This window comes from Osmerus eperlanus, chromosome 2, assembly GCF_963692335.1.
Source record: "Osmerus eperlanus chromosome 2, fOsmEpe2.1, whole genome shotgun sequence".
NCBI lineage: Eukaryota > Metazoa > Chordata > Actinopteri > Osmeriformes > Osmeridae > Osmerus > Osmerus eperlanus.
The window spans coordinates 2,574,648-2,593,810 of record NC_085019.1 but is presented as its reverse complement, the minus strand read 5'-3'; the positions used below and the strand labels follow the sequence as shown (position 1 = coordinate 2,593,810).

Here is a 19,163-nt window from a genome sequence, read left to right as displayed (position 1 = left end):
CAGACTGACCCTGCATCCTGAAGGACAAATCCACAACTGTACGTTAATGTGATGATCTAAACATCCTGCGTTACACTGAACCACGTGCATTTCTGCACACCTCGGTAAACACACAAATAATCTCCATCGGAATCTCGGAATCTCCATCCGGTTCTTTCCGGATCCGTTTATGTGCAGCGTAGAGCAGGTCGTAACCGTGGGAGACAGACAGAAGTACAGCATGCGCCCACCGGGGGATTACTGAAGACGAACACATGATTAAATATACCTAGGCTCTTAGTCAGCAAAGTATGTAATTTGTTATTTGGCAACCCATCAGTCAGTCTTCCTGAAGTACCCAAGCCTGAGCAGATGATTCACATGAGTCACTTTGTCAAGGGGACCCATAAAACATGCAGTCAATCAGCGTGAACGCAGAGGGAAGCCGGCCATCGGTATCGATCACACAGCTTTACGACAGCCCCTAACCTACCAGGATCACAATTCACCATCGCTGCGGGGGCCCAGCATCAACATATCCATTTTCAATCTCAAAAACAAACCGACTGGTTTTGGGAGGACTTGGAACACAGATGTCACGCTGTGTGACCCGAGGTTAGCAGAGGCAGGGAGGATGATGAGCAGCAGGAAGGGACAGCCACAGATGCCACCCCTGGATGTGATCTGATGATCTGACTGTGGGGGGGGGGGGGATATGCCATGGATATCGTCATCATTAGACAAATTAGCGGAAACTCATTTGTTCTGTTTTCTTGTGTGGGTTTTCACATTAAGCTGATTTTATGCGGGGCTTTTTTTGGAGGCATGTTTAGTCATGCCAGTAATGCTCTCAGGATTAGGAGAAGATCCATGACACTGCTACGCTCTGTTTCTCCTGCTGGGGGGAGGGGGGGAGGGAGGCGGGTGGGAAGACAGGGTGTGGAGCGGGGGGGGGACAGGGTGTGGAGCGGGGGGGGGACAGGGTGTGGAGCGGGGGGGGGACAGGGTGTGGAGCGGGGGGGGGACAGGGTGTGGAGCGGGGGGGGGACAGGGTGTGGAGCGGGGGGGGGACAGGGTGTGGAGCGGGGGGGGGACAGGGTGTGGAGCGGGGGGGGGACAGGGTGTGGAGCGGGGGGGGGACAGGGTGTGGAGCGGGGGGGGGACAGGGTGTGGAGCGCACTGATAGCAGAGGAGAGACAAGCACCAGGAGCAAGGACACACTAAGAAGCAGGTAGCAAAAACACACAAACAAGTAAGAAGGAAACCCTGTCCCTAATCGCTTTACCTCTGGGAAAAGGCTGTTCCAGATACACAGAAACCACATTACTTAGAGCATGGCTGAGGAATTAATTTCACCTTAATAATAAGAATAAGAATAATTGGAGTCAGAGAGATGGAGGGATGTTGCCTAGGGTAACAAAGGACCGAGAAGGATAGTTCAGTCTTCGCTCTTGGAAGGCACCAGTCATTTTATTTTTTTATTTTCAATATTTGTATACAACTTTACCATCACACTGGGAAAATATACCTCTGACAAATCGACCCTGCTTCTGTCCTCACCACTGGAATCTCATATCCACTTATAAGCATACCTGCTACGCATGCACACACACACACACACACACACACACACACACAAAACTACTCTCTCAATCATTTGGCTTTCTCAGTCTCACCTGTTCCCCAGGCTCTATAGTGATCATCCCCTGCCAACACTCCCCATTTTAATATCAGGATTCAGAGCAGAGCAGAGGCCCTGGTTCAACTGCTGCTTAATTGAGTTCATTCCAATCAGTGGTGGGCACACCTCAAGCTCCATCCCACCCCCCCCCCCCTCCCACCCCTTCCCTCCCCCCCCCCCACCCCACCTTGGAGGCCCCTAGGCCTGGCTGGCAACCCCCCAGCACCCGCTGCAAAAGGCAGGACCACCTGCGCGTCCGCCGGGGTTGGTCAAAGACAACAGCACAATACCGCAGGAGAAGTGTGAGCCGGGAATTAGAGGACTAATCCACGCACAAAGCACAAACGTCAAGGTGCCAAGAGCGGGGCTGATAACTGGGCCTTGTGTGACCCTGGATGGGGAAGCGGAGCGCGGCAGGAGCAGGTGTTCAGCACACGCCAGCTGCCGTCATGTGCTGGAGCCAGAGCCCCGGTCAGGACACGCATGCGAGCACGTCCCGGGGCGCATGGGCAAACCCACAAACCAAACGGGAGCGGCCTCTCTCTCTCTCTCCCCACCAGGAACGAACACGCTGCCCATTCAGAGCATGCACGAGGCTCCATTCACGCATCCGGGAACATGCGCACGTATCACGCTTCCGTCCACGGACTCGCTCTCCCTCTCGTTAGCACCTCCCCCCCCCCTCCTCCCCCCCCCCCTCCCTTGTGCTCATCAGCAGGCAGGACCCCTGGTCCTGTTTGCACACTCCACTGTTCTGAGTAAATGAGAAAATTAATGAGATGGAGTGAGGAAGAAACAGCACACCCTTCAGAGTGAGTGAGCCCCCCCCCACACACACACCCCTGTCCGCATGTCTGTGCACCCCATCGCCAGGACTATCTGAAAGTCAGCCTATTTACCACATCTACCTGCCTGTCAGGCCGCCTAGGCCTTTAGGAAACACAGGAGGCTTTACAGCTTGACCCATCCCTGCTCTGTCGTGTCTCCCTGTCTGCATGTTTGTTCTGCGGGGCAGCACTACGTGGAGAGGCGTGCGCCTGAATACCAGAGCAAGACCGTGATGAAACAGACTGTCAACCATGGGCAAACACAGGGAAACCCAAAAGGACCGACCGACTAATCTCTTATACGCGCTCTACTCCCACTATACACCTGCACAGTAGAAATGAAACTACATGAAACAGGAAGACTACATTAAAGTGTCCTACACTCCAAGCAAGTAATGACTGCAGCTCTGACTGTTGAAACATAACGATGCAGCGACTGCCTTGCAGTGTATTTTTGTATGCGCTGTTGCCAAAACGAAATGGAAGCAGTTCCTCAAGCTTCGTGAAGGTGGACAGTCAGAGTATGTCATGTTTACTCAGGGCCTGAGCTGCTGTTGGAGATGCATTACCTCTACTGGGCTCAGCAGGGAGGGACAGCAGCATGCTGAATTCTGAGAAGACATCTTTGTCAGCGACACACACACACACCCCCCCGCAGAAGCACAACATCACACACAATCTCATAATATAAATAAACAAGCTGCTCTGCAAACCGAAAAGCGCGAGTCAAGATTCGCGCAGTTTCAATAGAGCCGAAAATAATGTTAACAGCCCGAAACACATCAGACACGTCCTCCCTGGTCGCTCATCCGGCCCTGTTTGAAGTCTCTTCACAGGAGCGAGTGTGTGTTCAGTATATGGGTTCCCCCCCGTGTGGCACATTCTCCTGTATGAGCATGTGTAAATGAAAACGTGTACAGCACGCTGAGGCAGAAACACCATCACAATTCGACCAGTGCAGGCTTTTATGTCGGGCCTAATGACTGAATGGGCCCTTTGGGAAACACAGTCACACAGGGCATCTTAATCAGCCTTTACAATAAACAAGCCGTGATGATAAAATCCCGGGCTCTGCCATGCCATAAAGACACGAGCGGCCGGCAGAAATCTCATCACCTGATATATTAGCTGTGATAAAACGAATGCTGTTTGAATGTGTCGTAAGGGGCGGAGTGGGCGAGACAAGATCTTAATATGAAAGGTCCAAAGTGTGGGGCTGGGGGTGTGAGGAGGGGCCCGCTGGGGGTGTGAGGAGGGGCACGCTGGGGGATGTGAGGAGGGGCACACTGGGGGTGTGAGGAGGGGCACGCTGGGGGTGTGAGGAGGGGCACACTGGGGGTGTGAGGAGGGGCCCGCTGGGGGTGTGAGGAGGGGCACGCTGGGGGTGTGAGGAGGGGCACGCTGGGGGTGTGAGGAGGGGCCCGCTGGGGGTGTGAGGAGGGGCACGCTGGGGGTGTGAGGAGGGGCACACTGGGGGTGTGAGGAGGGGCACGCTGGGGGTGTGAGGAGGGGCCCGCTGGGGGTGTGAGGAGGGGCACGCTGGGGGTGTGAGGAGGGGCACACTGGGGGTGTGAGGAGGGGCACACTGGGGGTGTGAGGAGGGGCACGCTGGGGGTGTGAGGAGGGGCACACTGGGGGTGTGAGGAGGGGCACGCTGGGGGTGTGAGGAGGGGCACACTGGGGGTGTGAGGAGGGGCCCGCTGGGGGTGTGAGGAGGGGCACGCTGGGGGTGTGAGGAGGGGCACACTGGGGGTGTGAGGAGGGGCACGCTGGGGGTGTGAGGAGGGGCACGCTGGGGGTGTGAGGAGGGGCACACTGGGGGTGTGAGGAGGGGCACGCTGGGGGTGTGAGGAGGGGCACGCTGGGGGTGTGAGGAGGGGCACGCTGGGGGTGTGAGGAGGGGCACACTGGGGGTGTGAGGAGGGGCACGCTGGGAGTGTGAGGAGGGGCACACTGGGGGTGTGAGGAGGGGCACGCTGGGGGTGTGAGGAGGGGCCCGCTGGGGGTGTGAGGAGGGGCACGCTGGGGGTGTGAGGAGGGGCACACTGGGGGTGTGAGGAGGGGCACGCTGGGGGTGTGAGGAGGGGCCCGCTGGGAGTGTGAGGAGGGGCACGCTGGGGGTGTGAGGAGGGGCACACTGGGGGTGTGAGGAGGGGCACGCTGGGGGTGTGAGGAGGGGCACGCTGGGGGTGTGAGGAGGGGCACGCTGGGGGTGTGAGGAGGGGCACACTGGGGGTGTGAGGAGGGGCACACTGGGGGTGTGAGGAGGGGCACACTGGGGGTGTGAGGAGGGGCACACTGGGGGTGTGAGGAGGGGCACGCTGGGGGTGTGAGGAGGGGCACACTGGGGGTGTGAGGAGGGGCCCGCTGGGCTGCATCACAGGCATCTCGCGGTGGAAGGTTGACAGTACACACGTGATTTGTTTCTGCTGTACTGGCATATGTTGACTTGCCTGTGTTAGCAGTGTGCGATGAATTCCTATTCTTTGTCGGCGGGCAGGCTTCGTCGCTTGTTGGGTGGGGGGGGGGGGGGGAGGGTGCTTGTAGTGGCTCAAAGATGATGAATGACAGATGCAGTGGGGGGTTGGAGGGAGGGAGGGTTGGAGGGAACTGAGAAACTGACAAACTGGGGCTGAGGTTAAGATCACACAGGTACCATGCCATGGTAGCCGTGTTAGCGTCTGTGTGTCAGTGTGTCCACGGCTTATGTCCTGAGGTGCCAGTGCTGTCTAGGAAGCCCGCAGGGACAGACACGCCCCCTGACGAGGACAGGTCGATGACACAAGTCTGTTGTTGGCACAGGCATCGCCACGGTGACAAATACCTCCGCAGCCCAAGGTGAGGCTGGGAGTTGTGCTGCCATCTGTCAGAGCAGTGAGTGATTCGGGGGGGTTGTCATACACATGGGTGACAGGGCGGTACCCGGGGCGGAGCCTGATGAATGCCCCTCTTGGCTGCAGCTTCAATCAGCCTCCAGGACTGAATCAATAGTCCATGCAGAGCTGAGGAGAGGGGTTTAGGGGGAGAGGGAGAGGGGAGGAACCACACGACAGAGGAAAATTCACTTCCACAGCCTTTGAATACCATTTGTCGGCAGTCACAGTTTGACCAGCGTTGACCTTTAACTTTTCCAAGTCCCTGTTATTCACTATGGCAAAGTACCTTCACAAAAACTCGATCACAGCGGGCAGCCTGGCTCAGACAATCTCCTTCACAACCTTGAGGAATATCACCTGGGAAACACGATGATGGATGGCTACCGGTGGGAGAACACGATGGACGAGAGAGACAGAGAGACAGAGAGAGAGAGAGAGAGAGAGAGAGAGAGAGAGAGAGAGAGAGAGAGAGAGAGAGAGCGTGAAGGAGGGAGGGAGAGGGAGGAGAGAGGGGGAAGGGAGATGCCAGTGGGGTGAATCAGAGGGCTAACTTAGAACTGAGACAGATAGAGAGACAGAGACAGAGAACTCCAAACTCGGGCCACAAACTCCAATCTATTCATCATGATCATCATTAAATTGCTACATGTTCGGCAAAAGTCCAGTATAGTAGCATAGTGCACAGCCAGGCATAAAATGGATAGCTAAATAGAACACTTCTCCATGTCTCCCTCCATTCTCTGTCCATTATTCACACCCACCCTCACTACATAGTGTGTGTGTGCACAAGTGTGTGTGTGTGTGTGTGTGTGAGAGAGTAAGACCATGGCTCCCACAACCCAAGCTGGTCTTCAATTACAGCAAAACCATCAATAACTAATGACAGCAAGAGAGTCGGTCAGAGATCACCGGGACCTCAGACTATTCAGTGAGCATCTTGCGTCGCTAGGACTGCGTGCTCATTAGAAGAAGCACTGAGCGGCACAGTAGAGCGAGGTCGCATCTCTGTTCTAATGAGAGGGAGGAACGTGCCTCTGGTACTCCTCTGCACCAGTGGTTTTCCCAGGCGTACAGGAATGTAACATTCCTGGGACTGCATGCCCTGGGACTGCATGCCCTGGGACTGCATGCCCTGGGACTGCATGCCCTGGGACTGCATGCCCTGGGACTGCATGCCCTGGGACTGCATGCCCTGGGACTGCATGCCCTGGGACAGAAGCAGAGGCAGGAGCAGAGGAATGGAGCCAGAGTGGTAGGGATGTGAGACAGAACTGGACCTTCATAGAGAAAGAGAGAGGACGGGAGAGGGACAGAGAGAGATGGGGTGAAAGTGAGAAAGGAAAGTAAGAAAGAGAGACACAGGGACAGAGAGAGACAGAGACAGAGAGAAAGACAGAGAGGGCGAGAGAGACAGAGACAGAGAGACAGAGAGAGGGAGAGACAGTGAGAGACAGCAACACTGGTAAGCACTAAGCCGGAGCAGTGCTCCATGGGAAAAGAAGGTCATGAGAGTGTCGCTAACATCGTCTAACCCTCTCCTCATCTTCTCTTCTCTCCTTCCCGTCTCTCACACTTCTCACCCCCCCCCCCCCCCCCCTCCCTCCTCCCTCGCTCCCCCTCGCCTCCCCGCCATCTTTAGGCCCCGCCCACCAGAGCAGACTCTGATGGGATGAGACCACAGCGTGCCAGCCTCGCCAGCCAAGATGCCGGGCGCTCCGATTCAGACGCCCTCGCGACCAGCCTTACCCTAGCAGCAAACACCACAGCACACTCACAGCAGAACATGGGGGAAAAACAACGCACTAACAGCGTGCTTAAAAGCTTTTTCGTATTTCATGTGTCAGCTCCTTGCAAATCAGCCTTGTGGTTTAAAATAATCCACACGCTTCTGTGCTGTCAATCTCTGCATCCAACCCCTCTCTGTCCCCCTCTCCATCAGTCTCTCACTCCTTCTCTCTATCATGCCATCTCTTTCTTCCTCTCCATAATACCATCAGTCTCTCACTCTTGTCATACTCTCTCTCTCTCCCCCATCAGTCGCTCTCTCCATCATACTATCAGTCTCTCTCTCCCCCATCAGTCTCTCTCTCCCCCATAAGTCTCTCTCTCTCTCCATCATACTATCAGTCTCTCTCTCCATCATACTATCAGTCTCTCTCTCCCCCATCAGTCTCTCTCTCCCCCATCAGTCTCTCTCTCCCCCATCAGTCCCTCTCTCTCTCTCCATCATACTATCAGTCTCTCTAACCATCACACTATCTCTCTCATCCTCCCCATCACAGTGTCTTCTCCAGAGTAGCAGGGGGCAGGAGAGAGGCTGCAGATGGAGGAGGGGAGGGGGTATGGGGCTGGCGGTGGAGTGGCACACACACACACACAGAGTGAAGCAGGACGGCCCTCTCTCTGGTCCTGAGTGGACCCTCTGAGTGTGGAGTGTCTAGCAGCTAATCCTCTCTCTGCCTTACCACCCAACACAGGAACTGGCAGACCTCCCGTCTTCAACAACACTAGCTCTGAGATGGGTGTGTGTGTGAGAGAGTGAGTGTGGAGAGTGAGTGTGGAGAGAGAGAGAGAGAGAGAGAGAGAGAGAGAGAGAGAGAGAGAGACTGTTCTGAGTGAAGGAAGGCTGATGAATAACACAGGGTGACAACACACATCCAGAAATCACAGTCCCTCCCAAAAACTGTGTCTGAGTGTGGGGCTCTCAGTAACACGTGTGAAAGCCTACATCTATCCTCCCTCCCCCCCCTTTTACACAGACATTCCTTTCGTTTGAAGAGAAAACACCCCCGTCTTCACGCAAAGAACATTTTCCACCCATTTTCACCCTGAAAAGCTCAGCCGGGGGGGGGAGGAGGGCTTCACACCCTGATACTTCCTGTCCTGCGGCTCGGGAGCTCTGTGGAGCGTCTGTGCGTGTGTCTCTGGGTTCCTCGCCCTGGGCTCCGTGTCCACTGGCCTGGCATTAACGCCGCCGCGCAACGCCCCCGTTCACAACGACATGACTACACTCACGGCGAGGGTCAAACGTCTTGTGCGAAAGTGGAAACTTTCGCGCGAGGGGAGCAAAAATTCATGAAAGTGACAGGCATCCACAAGAGGATTTTAGATTCGTGTTTGATTTTCAGATATTCCGTCCTGAAAGACAGTGTTTCTCATTTGAACACAAGCTATTCATAATTCATGTCTGGGAGCTGTTTTCCTGCTCTCGGCATGACAGTCACGCTAAACCAGATTCGGCTCGTTGTCTCTAGCGCCCACCTCGCGATGGAAGCAGAAATATAATTATTAGAGTGGCTCTACTGATTAAAAGACGTGGATGAATGCTTGCACACGCCCCCCAGTGTCCATACAGGACTGTGATTAATTCAGACTCAGATGAGATGATTCATCTATGACAAAGACTCGACACACAGACAGGTAGATGGAGTTCAGGAGGAAGGAAGGAGTACTGAAATAGAGGGGGACTGAAAGATAGCGCGGTTCATCAGAATGCCAGGGCTGATCATGTCTGAAAGCGCTACCTTTCCTCCAACTCATCATTCCATTGGCCCAGCCCCAACCCCCAGCCCCTGTCATTTCCTTCCGTTTCCAAGGGCGAGGTGTGATGAGAGGACAGGAGAGCAGAGCAGGGAGTTTCTGCTGTGAGGCCCCTTGTGGCCTGGCCAGGCACTGCCTCCCCTCAGCCGGTCTGATGGACGACATCAGAAAACAGCCGGCCGTGCACAAGAGCGCCGCCACGCACAGTTGATCAGGAGGGCCGAGGGGCCACGCACAGCTGATCAGGAGGGCCACGCACAGTTGATCAGGAGGGCCGAGGGGCCACGCACAGCTGATCAGGAGGGCCACGCACAGTTGATCAGGAGGGCCGAGGGGCCACGCACAGCTGATCAGGATCAACTCGATCACAGGTCATCGGGGGCATGAGAGCAGAGGCCGTTGTTAGCGATGACTGGGGAGTGTCTGGGAGACCCCAGGCGACGGCTGCAGGGAGGCTGGCGGCTCACATTCAGTCATTTAGCAGACGCTCTTATCAGAGCGACTTACAGTAAGTACAGGGACATTCCCCCCCGAGGCAAGCAGGGTGAAGTGCCTTGCCCAAGGACACAACTTCATTTTTCACTGCCGGGAATTGAACCGGCAACCTTCTGATTAACCTTCTGATTAATAGCCCGATTCCCTAACCGCTCAGCCATCTGACTCCCTATACGCTGGGGAGCTGTGATACGCCTCCTCCTTCAGCAGACTGGGTCAGCTCTGAGCCAGCTGTACGGCCTCATTAACAAGGACACTGTGGAAGTATTGATGGAATACACTGAGATCATTTTGTTTCAGTCTGTGTCATCCTTCACAGAGGATATTCCTGAACCACACACACACACACAGGTCTGTTAAAAGGGGAGTGTGGGAAACAGCTCAGAATCTCATTATGTGGAAGTGCTATTCCGTCTCTCTTATTTGGGATATTCTGACATCACAGAGATGGACTCAGCTTGCTTTAAGCACACGCACCCCTTCATTTCTCCATCCCCTCCCCTTTAACTGACACACTGAGCTTCCAAAGACACCCAGATACCAATGAACTAAACCCAATGAAGAGACAGAAGCAGTGTGATTGAAGAGCCTGGGGGAAGGGGTGCGAGGGAGAGATGCAGCCATGATAGACGGACACAGAGACAGACAGACAGACAGACAGGCAGGCCAATACATGAGATATCTGGTTACTGTTACATTTACAGAGCTGCTAGACATTACACTGTGTAAACCTCATCAGCATAGATATCTGGTTACTGTTACATTTACAGAGCTGCTAGACATTACACTGTGTAAACCTCATCAGCATAGCTTTTCCAGATGCATATTAGGGCTAAGGCTGCATTCCATATTGTGTAATGCAAATACTTTTGTGTGTGTAATAGGCTAGTTTTGATGATGGGCCGCTCAAAAACTATGGCCTATTTCCTGTTCACTAAGGTTGTGTGGTCTGCAAAGATTAACAATGAACCATACATTAACAATGAACCATTATGGCTATTCCTGTTTATCATTGTACTCCACCACCTCAGCAAAAGAAACAGAAAGATGGCTTATATTAGGAGTGTTGAATCGGCATTTTGGATGTAGTTGGACACACAAACTAAAACAGACAAAGCTGGGTTTTTCAGGCCCTGGTGGTTTCTGGCCTTGGCGCATCCTACCAACCACTTAATTTGATGTAATAAACTTTCCATTTGGTTCCCAGAGGGCCTCTAGCTAAAAGCATTCCCGTGTAGTTGTCCTTGAGACGAGTCAATGTTGTTATGGCTTTTTTTTTACTTGTTTTTTTATCCAGCGATTCCTCCTTCCTTCCACTCCTCCTTATCACCTCTTTCCACCACAAGCTACAGTACAGCTTGCCTGTTCCCCACATGACCCACATGACCTGGTCCCCTGTGCTTCATGTCCCTCATCCTTAGCCCCCCCCTCTCTCCCTCTCATCTCTCTCTCTCTCCCCCTCTCCCTGTCTCTCCCCCTCTCCCTGTCTCTCCCCCTATCCCTGTCCCTCCCCCTCTCTGCCCCCTCCCCCTCTCTCCCCTTTCTCCCCCTCTGCCCCCCATCTCTCCCTTTCTCTCCCACGCTCTCCCCACTCTCCCGCTCTCTTTCCTTCCCTCTCCCTCGCTTTCCCCCCTCTCCCTCTCTGCCCCCCCATCTCTCTCCCTCTCTCTACCCCTCTCCTCCTCCCCTCTGACCTTGTCCTAGTGTCCTACTCCAGTGTTCACCGGGTCAGGTTGCTGAGCGGTTAGGGAGTCGGGCTATTAATCAGAAGGTTGTTGGTTTGATTCCCGGCCATGCAAAATGACGTTGTGTCCTTGGGCAAGGCACTTCACCCTACTTGCCTCGGGGGGAATGTCCCTGTACTTACTGTAAGTCGCTCTGGATAAGAGCGTCTGCTAAATGACTAAATGTAAAATGTAAGTGTAAATGTAGCGCTGCAGACTGGTCGGCTCTGCTCCACCACATCTCCTGGCCCCTCAAGGACGGACCTCTTTATGACAGCGTCTTGTTGTCCTGAAAGCAGCGTTATCCTCCCAGTGAAAGAGCTGATCAAAGAACTCCCTCAACCACATCCCCTCATCCTTCAGTCTCTCTCCCCTCTCCTTCATTTCCCCCTCTTCGCTTTACAGAGATGGTTAAATGAGTACCCTGAAACCACTATCAAACTTGTTTGTGCAGCTGTGCGCGCTCACACACACACACACACAAACCACATACTTGCATGCATACACTGCAAACGCAAAACACAGACAAACATACACTTGTCAAATTATTTACAGCATGTACTTAGTCATTTTTACTTTTGTGGTCGTAAAGAATCCTCTATGGTTGAAAGAGAGATGTGGGGAGAGGGAGTGGGGGGCTTGCATGCTGTCTGATGAGATAATTGTGTGTCATCAAACTGCCTAAAAGAGAAGAAGAGAAATGTGTGTATGGTGTGGGTGGAGTGGTAATTGGAGAGGATGAGGGTTGGAGTGGGAATTTCTGAGTTGGGTTCATCAGACTCCTTGAGTCACTCTGCGGTGGCAACAGCAAGAATCTCTCTCTCTCCCTCTCAGTCAATATTTCATTTCTCTCTTTCCCCTACCACTGGTCTGCCTTTGTCTCTCTTCTTTGATTGCTGTACTCGGTTTCCCAGTGTTCCTCTGTCTAATTATCTGCTTTCCACCCTCTCAGTCACTCACTTCATCCCACCCCGTCGTCTCCCTCTCCTCCCCCATCTCCCTCCCCTTCCCCAGGATGGCAAGACATGTTGTTTTCAGCCATAATGACTGTCTACTCTGCCATCAGCTGAGAGAGGATCCTGCTGGCGGGGCGGCTCCTGTCTCAGAAGCAACAGCTAGTTCTGTAGTCTGTCTGGCAGTAGTACGTGTGCTGGGTCCTCTAATGGGGGGGGGGGGGGGGGGGGGAGGAGAGAGAGAGAGAGAGAGAGAGAGAGAGAGAGAGAGAGAGAGAGAGAGAGAGAGAGAGAGAGAGAGAGAGAGAGAGAGAGAGAGAGAGAGAGAGAGAGAGAGAGAGAGAGACTGTTCTGAGTGAAGGAAGGCTGATGAATAACACAGGGTGACAACACACATCCAGAAATCACAGTCCCTCCCAAAAAGTCCCCATCCTTCTGCAGAGATGAATAACGTGTAACGAGACAAGCACAAAAAAATATATACAATATGAATCCAATACGCACTCCCAATGACGGCTAGTGATTCAAGGAGCCCCATGGCTACGAGAGCGCGTTGGCAAACACAGATTTTTTCTTGCAATAACAGCTACATTTAACCACACCTGGCCCGGGGCGTTGTGTTTGCCTAGCGCTGGCAAACATTTATTTATATTTGCGCACGCTGTGGAGGTTTAGGAGCTCTGTAATTGAATAAATTAGACGCATTAACAGTATTAAACATCTCCTGGCGTTGCAGCAGCTTGTTGAGTGCAGGGATCAGGGGGAGGGGGGGAGGGGAGGGATGGATCCTCCACACTGCCCAGACGCTCCACTCAAGAGCCCTGGGGCTGGGGAGAGCGATACGGCCTCTATGACCGACTTAATTTGACCTTTGACCTATATATATATATATATATATATATACAAATGATTATATTTAATACTATTATATATAGTGCCTTAGGGGAGGTGGTGAAGGTGTCAAAGGGGAGTAAAGATGGTTGAGAGACCAGGGTTGGAGGAAGAACTAAGAGGAGAGAGACAAGGTGAAGGGGAAGTAAGATACTGTGGGGAATGCCGAGGTGAATCCCGGCAGGCAAAAGGCCGTAGCGTAGGTCACCTTGAAGAGAGAGGCAGCAGCTAGAGAGACGAGGCAGCTTAACAAACACCTTCCAAACATCCCTCACTCTGCTTAAGCACATAAAGCATGCTAGGTCTTCTACAACCACTTCCTCTCTGAGCCATGGCAGCGTGGGTTAGGGTTAGACGTGCCTGACAGACTGACACTTCATGTGGACACGCATATGAGATATCCTCCAAAGATCTTTGGAAACGAATCTGATTTCAGAAATAATTCCTTGTCATGTCATGGACTCTGCACTGGTTTGACAGGAAATAAATTTAGTCATCATCGTACCTGATGGTTCCCGCTGCAGCCAAGCTAACGACCACCGAACACAGAAGTAGGACACACACGCGGAGGTGTGAAATAGGCTCATGTGTTTTGACAAAATCTCATAAACATATGTTAGCAAGTGTGTGTGTGTGTTGGTGTGTGTGCCCAATGCTAGCCTCATCTAAGTGTTTTAGGGGTTATATAACAAGTGCGAATGTGAATTATTTCTCTCTCACACTCTCTCTCCCCCTCCCCACCCCCCCCCCTCCCGCCTTCTTAGATCTGTTTCATCTCTCTCACATACGTCTCTCTCTTTCACGTACATACAGATTTCTCTCCTTCTCTTGCTCTCCCTTTCACACATTTGACTTTTTCCTTTCACTCACTCCCCCTCCATATCCTCCACTCCTCCCCCCGTTATCATTCAGTCAGCCGGGCGTGAGACACCACTGCTTGGGCATGAGGGGCGCCTCGCAGTGCCTGCTGTTACATTAACACACAAACCCTGTAGCATTAACAAGCATGCTGCACTCTGTCCTCCCGCCTGCCTGCCTGCCTCACAGCTTAGGATAGGCTCAATGCGAGCATCCTATTGATGAATATCAGATTCTAAATCATGGAGGAACACTGTATAGTCCTCTTATCAGCTAGTCTGGATAGCATCGACCACGTCGCTGACGTGAGCCCAGGCTGACATCATCCCTTTGGTGGCGCCCCAGGGTATTTTGGGACTGAATTGGAATCCAGATCCATGTACCTCAGAGCAAGTGATGCTTTAATAATGGAGGGGGAGGAGGAACGAGGCCTCAGCCAACAGGACAAGCATGAGCGGGAATGCCAAAGACAGAGTCGACAGTGTGCAGTCGAGGCTGTGTCCTGCGGGAAGCTCTTCATCTTTTCATGAATGATAATATCTGGAGAATTGTTTTTATCCAATTCTTTAGCCAATCCATTCTTTTGAAAACAGTCAAGCCTACTTTTGGGGGTAGTTGGCGTTGGAGAGCTGCTGGTCTTAAAGTACGTTTGGGACCTGGAAGTGAATCTTAACCAAATTATTGTTTTGAGAAAAGCACAAAGCTACAACTTTCAAGGAGAAATTTGTTTTTTTTTCTAAAATATAGTACGTGAAGAGAAGGAGTTCAGTCGAGAAAGATGGAATCACAGTCTCCTGTGAATAGCCATTTGGTTCCTTTTGAAGATAACAGTAGGATAAAAATGACATCCCACTAGATGCAGTAATACCATAATGCTAGAAGTGGAGGGTCAGCCCACTGCCTCAGCAGGGTCAATTTATCAATTTATTCAGGCCTACATTACAGGAACACCTCAATTTCAATGCACTGACAATGGTGACAACGACAAAAAGCACTCAGTGTGCTATCGATTTAGTTTTTTCCTGGTGTTTGGTTGTTTAGGCCAGGTGTCCCTATGGCGACAAGCTTTGTGCCGCTATTGAGTATGCCCTTTGAGAGACGACTGAGGTGCTCTGAAGTAAGGCCCCCAGGGAGAGAGGGAAGGGAGAGAGAGGCAGGGACAACATGAGACAGAGATTGGGAGACATGCGATTATAGAGCAGAGTAGCAGTCTAGACTAATGCCAAAACTCCAAACCAATTCCAGCTTCAGGAATAATAACAGTGCTTTCTTGTGATAGGAAAAGGTCGAATCATGCTGACAGCAGCAGTGTGCGATGCACACATGTTGGTACAGAGCAGCAAGGTGTGTTTACAGTGTTCTGGCTAGTCTTGGGTGGGCTGGGCTAGCTGAGCACTGGCCAACAGTCATGAATACAGACAACATCCCCTCCCTGGGAAACCAGCCTGTGATGCTCCAGGCAGGCAGCCTGGTCAAAACACAGGGCTGGATCAAAAGAGTGTCTGGCTGGTGTACAAATTAAAGAGGGGGGAGAGGGGAGTGTGTGTGGTGTGTGTGTGTGTGTGCAAGCTGAATGCCAACTCTGTTGGTCTGAGCTCAGTACAGTATGTGAGTTTTTGATGTTCATATCAAACACTTGCGAGCAGATTATCAGGGACGGAAAGAGGGGGGAGACCAGCAATAGGGAAGAGAGAGAAATGTACATTTTTAGCAGAAAGAGAGACAAGTGACGCTGACCTTTTTAAACTCATCTGACTGTGACAATGATTACGGGACATCCAGCAGTGAGTCAGTATCCAATACTGGCCTGTAGATAAGGAGGCAGTGGAAAGACGTTGATGGCTTATCTCAGGAAGGGATGCAGCTCCAAACCCTTAGGCAAAGATACTGCCCCCACAAGCACAACGCACACACATCACTAGTAGTGTGCCACAGGAACACACAAACAAGAAGATTTACTGAGACGGTATAGCACAGTGACAGACACATATAATCGCCCGCGCAGCACACACAGTACACACCCTCCAGCATGCTGAACAACAAACACACACACACACACACATACTATCCCCTCATTCAGTGGCCATGATGTAGCAGTCTCCAGGCAGACTGCTGAGGTAATGGGCCATATTCATCTTCTCTCTCTCTCTCTCGCTCTGTCTCTCTCTCTCTTTCTTTCTCTCTCTCCTGCCCTCTCTCTCTTTCCCTCCTCATCCCTCTCCCTCTTCCTCTCTCCCTGCTGACATTACGTCTCCTCTCCTCACCGACTGACAGGTGGATCCACCTCTCATCTCTCCTACCAGACTCTCTCTGTCAGTCTCCCCTGTCTGCTTACTCACACCCCGCCATCTCTCAGCCAAGCTCCCATCACTGCACGACACCTCTGGCAAACAACAGACCGTCGCCATCATCATGCTAAAGCTTAATTTATACTTCGGTCGCGGACACTTTTGAAATGGTCGCAGACGAAAAAAAAAAAGTGTCGCTCAGGCTGCTGCATTTATACTTCGGAAAACAGTCGCCTGTGCTCAAGGTTCGCGTGACGTAAATAGAATCATTTTACCGTTACATTCATAGCTATGGTTACATTGTTAACGCTTTGTAGCCTAGGTGATCAATCGGAGAAACTGACCATTTAAATTTTTCACTATGTGACGACATCCGCGCCAGTAGAAATTTCTCCTGGTAGGCGACACTTCTAAGCGAGGGTTAAAAGTGTCGACCGAGACGTCATTTCTGTCGGCGACCTTTTCAAAAGTGTCTGCGACCTAAATATAAATTGGGCTTAAGCCCTCCTACTCTTGAAGGACTACCGCCGTCTTTCAAATACCTCTGCCGCTATCAGCTAATGTGCTAGTCTTCCAGGGCACCCTAGCCTCTCTTTGGGGGTGTGAGGACTGGAGGCTGCTCACCCTCAGACCTCGCTCCTGGTTACTCCGTGGTAATGTCACATTAACCCTCGTGCTGCCTTCGGGTCACATGACCCAAAGGTTCATAACGAACCATCGTTGTGTTTACCCAATTTTACCCAATACAAAAACAAATAAAAATAATTTTCTTTTAACCTTAGCAATGTGGGGGGTCTGAGACAGCCCAACGGTTAAAAGAAAATGCTTCACTTTGTTTTTGTATGCGGTAAAGTTGTCGCAATACGACGGTGGGTCACAATGACTGATGGGTCAGAACGACCCGAAGATAACACAAGGGTTAACGATGAATGCATCCATTTGAGTCTGCACTTAATATGATGCAATGGCCTTTCAAATGAAGTGAAAAGTACCAATTCGAAATTGATAAAGCGGTTAGTGAGCTGGAACAAGTACGAGAGGAGGATGAGATATTTACAAGCCTCTTGGTCACTCTAAGGGGAAATTGCAGCTAATCTATCCATGCTATAATCATCCAGCCTGGTGATTAGGCCACAGGTTGGGTGTGCTAGTGTCTAATTACAGTGATGAGAGCAGACAGCTATGTTACTGTATGTGGTGTTGTGTTGGTGTTAGTCAGATGTAGGGCTAATTAGCATCTGCCAGTGTGATATACAGTGTGGTTCCTATCAGTCCTTTCATTAAAAGTAGTGTGTGTGTGTGTGTGTGTGTGTGTGTGTGTGTGTGTGTGTGTGTGTGTGTGTGTGTGTGTGTGTGTTGGGCCCACGCCTGGCAGGACATCACCTGAGGAGAGTGTGGACTGTCACGTTGTGAAGGGGGCATTTTGGCAGACACTGATGTAGTCTGTCATTGTCATCAATCAGCTTTTAATCAGTGCCCTAATCCTACCCTGACCAACACAGCTACTGTCAAGATCAGGCTCACGTGCATTCTAGAAGACACACACCCACACACACAATATATGAAATCAATGTAAGGGAGAATACCATGTCATCTAGGGTCTTACTGCAGAGCCCCAGGTTCGAATCCAGCCCGAGCCATTTCCTACATGTCCTCCCCTCTCTCTCTCCCTTACATTTCCTGTTTCTCTTTACCATCTGTCTAAATCAAATTAAGTATATATACATATAAATAGATAAAAATAAATAAATCTGAATGTTTAACCTTCTAAGCTCGCATCACTGCCTTAATAAGAGTTAATAGCATTGCACACACACACACAGGCCTACAATTTGCAAACTGACCTTCACGGTAAATACACCGGTCCACATATGCTGTATTTTGTGTCCCTGTTCCATCACTCACTTCACACAGCTCACTGTTCCCACAGTGCTCCCTGCGGCCATTCATCACAATGTCACTCAAACGCTGACTCTGGTCCCTGGAGTGTCGTGCTAATATAGGTGTGTGTGTGCACATGTCCGGAAGAAATGTATATATATATATATATACACACACACACATACATAATCCTTTTGCCAGATTAGTAACAGAAAAAAATACTTAGATGATAAAATTGGAAGAGAGAAATGAGAAAAATGGGTGACCAGGGCAACAGGCGGAGATTAGGACAGTCACTTCTAGTGGGCTGTCAACATGATTTGCCTCCAGCACCACATTCAAAAGGGCGTCGCATTACATGAATTACTTAAGAGATGCTCCAAGGGAGAATTGAGACATAACCAGAGAAAAGACCACTAGAAACTGTGGGCAGTTAGTACAAAGTGTTTCTAGTTCTCCACTTCCCCCATAAATGGACTGAGAGCATAGGATAGCTCTCCTTACAGATACAAGCTACACCAGGCTAGAAATCACCACAGAGGGAGAAGAAAACCTCAAAACAGGACACCAAGGCCTTCCTTTAGGCTACATAATAAAAAGCCAACACATAACATGCCACCGTTACGGTACTTTTCCAATTAACACTAGTGCAGTGAACTAGAGATGAAACGTGAAGATATCGGTCCTCCTGTGTGCACAAAAACAGGACACCTGACAGTCTTTCCTCAGATGAATCCCAGCTGCCAGCTAGTGGCCTTAGACACAGACATGTCTTTGTTGTTCTCACTTAAAGACAAGAGTGCTCTCCTCAAACACAGTCAGACACTCATCAAAGCACTTCAGAACCCACAAGAACTTCTAAAGCTGAGCCTGTGTCCTAGCATAGCTGTGGAGCTGCAAGTGAACACCAACCAAGGCAGAAACTGATTAGCCACAGCCTGAACATGAAGGCTCATTTCTTTATTTGCTAGAGAACAGGGAGCTAGGATTTAGAGCTTGCGGCTTGAAAGCCCACCTGAGAAGATGATTAGGCCTTCGTCCTAAAGGCAGACTCAAGGAGAAGGGAGAAAGTGACTTGTTGGAGAAGGACCTGTTGCTGATACTATTATGTGGAGGTCCCACTAAACACAGAATGGAGAGGACTAGGTCTACATTGCAACAACAATGCAC

The 19,163-nt window shown here is 51.3% G+C and overlaps 1 protein-coding gene across 2 annotated transcripts in view; it reads right to left on the bottom strand.

Annotated features, from left to right (window-relative positions):
- Positions 1 to 19,163, bottom strand: part of asic2 (acid-sensing (proton-gated) ion channel 2) — a 168,124-nt gene that overhangs the window by 147,175 nt on the left and 1,786 nt on the right. The window lies entirely within an intron of this gene.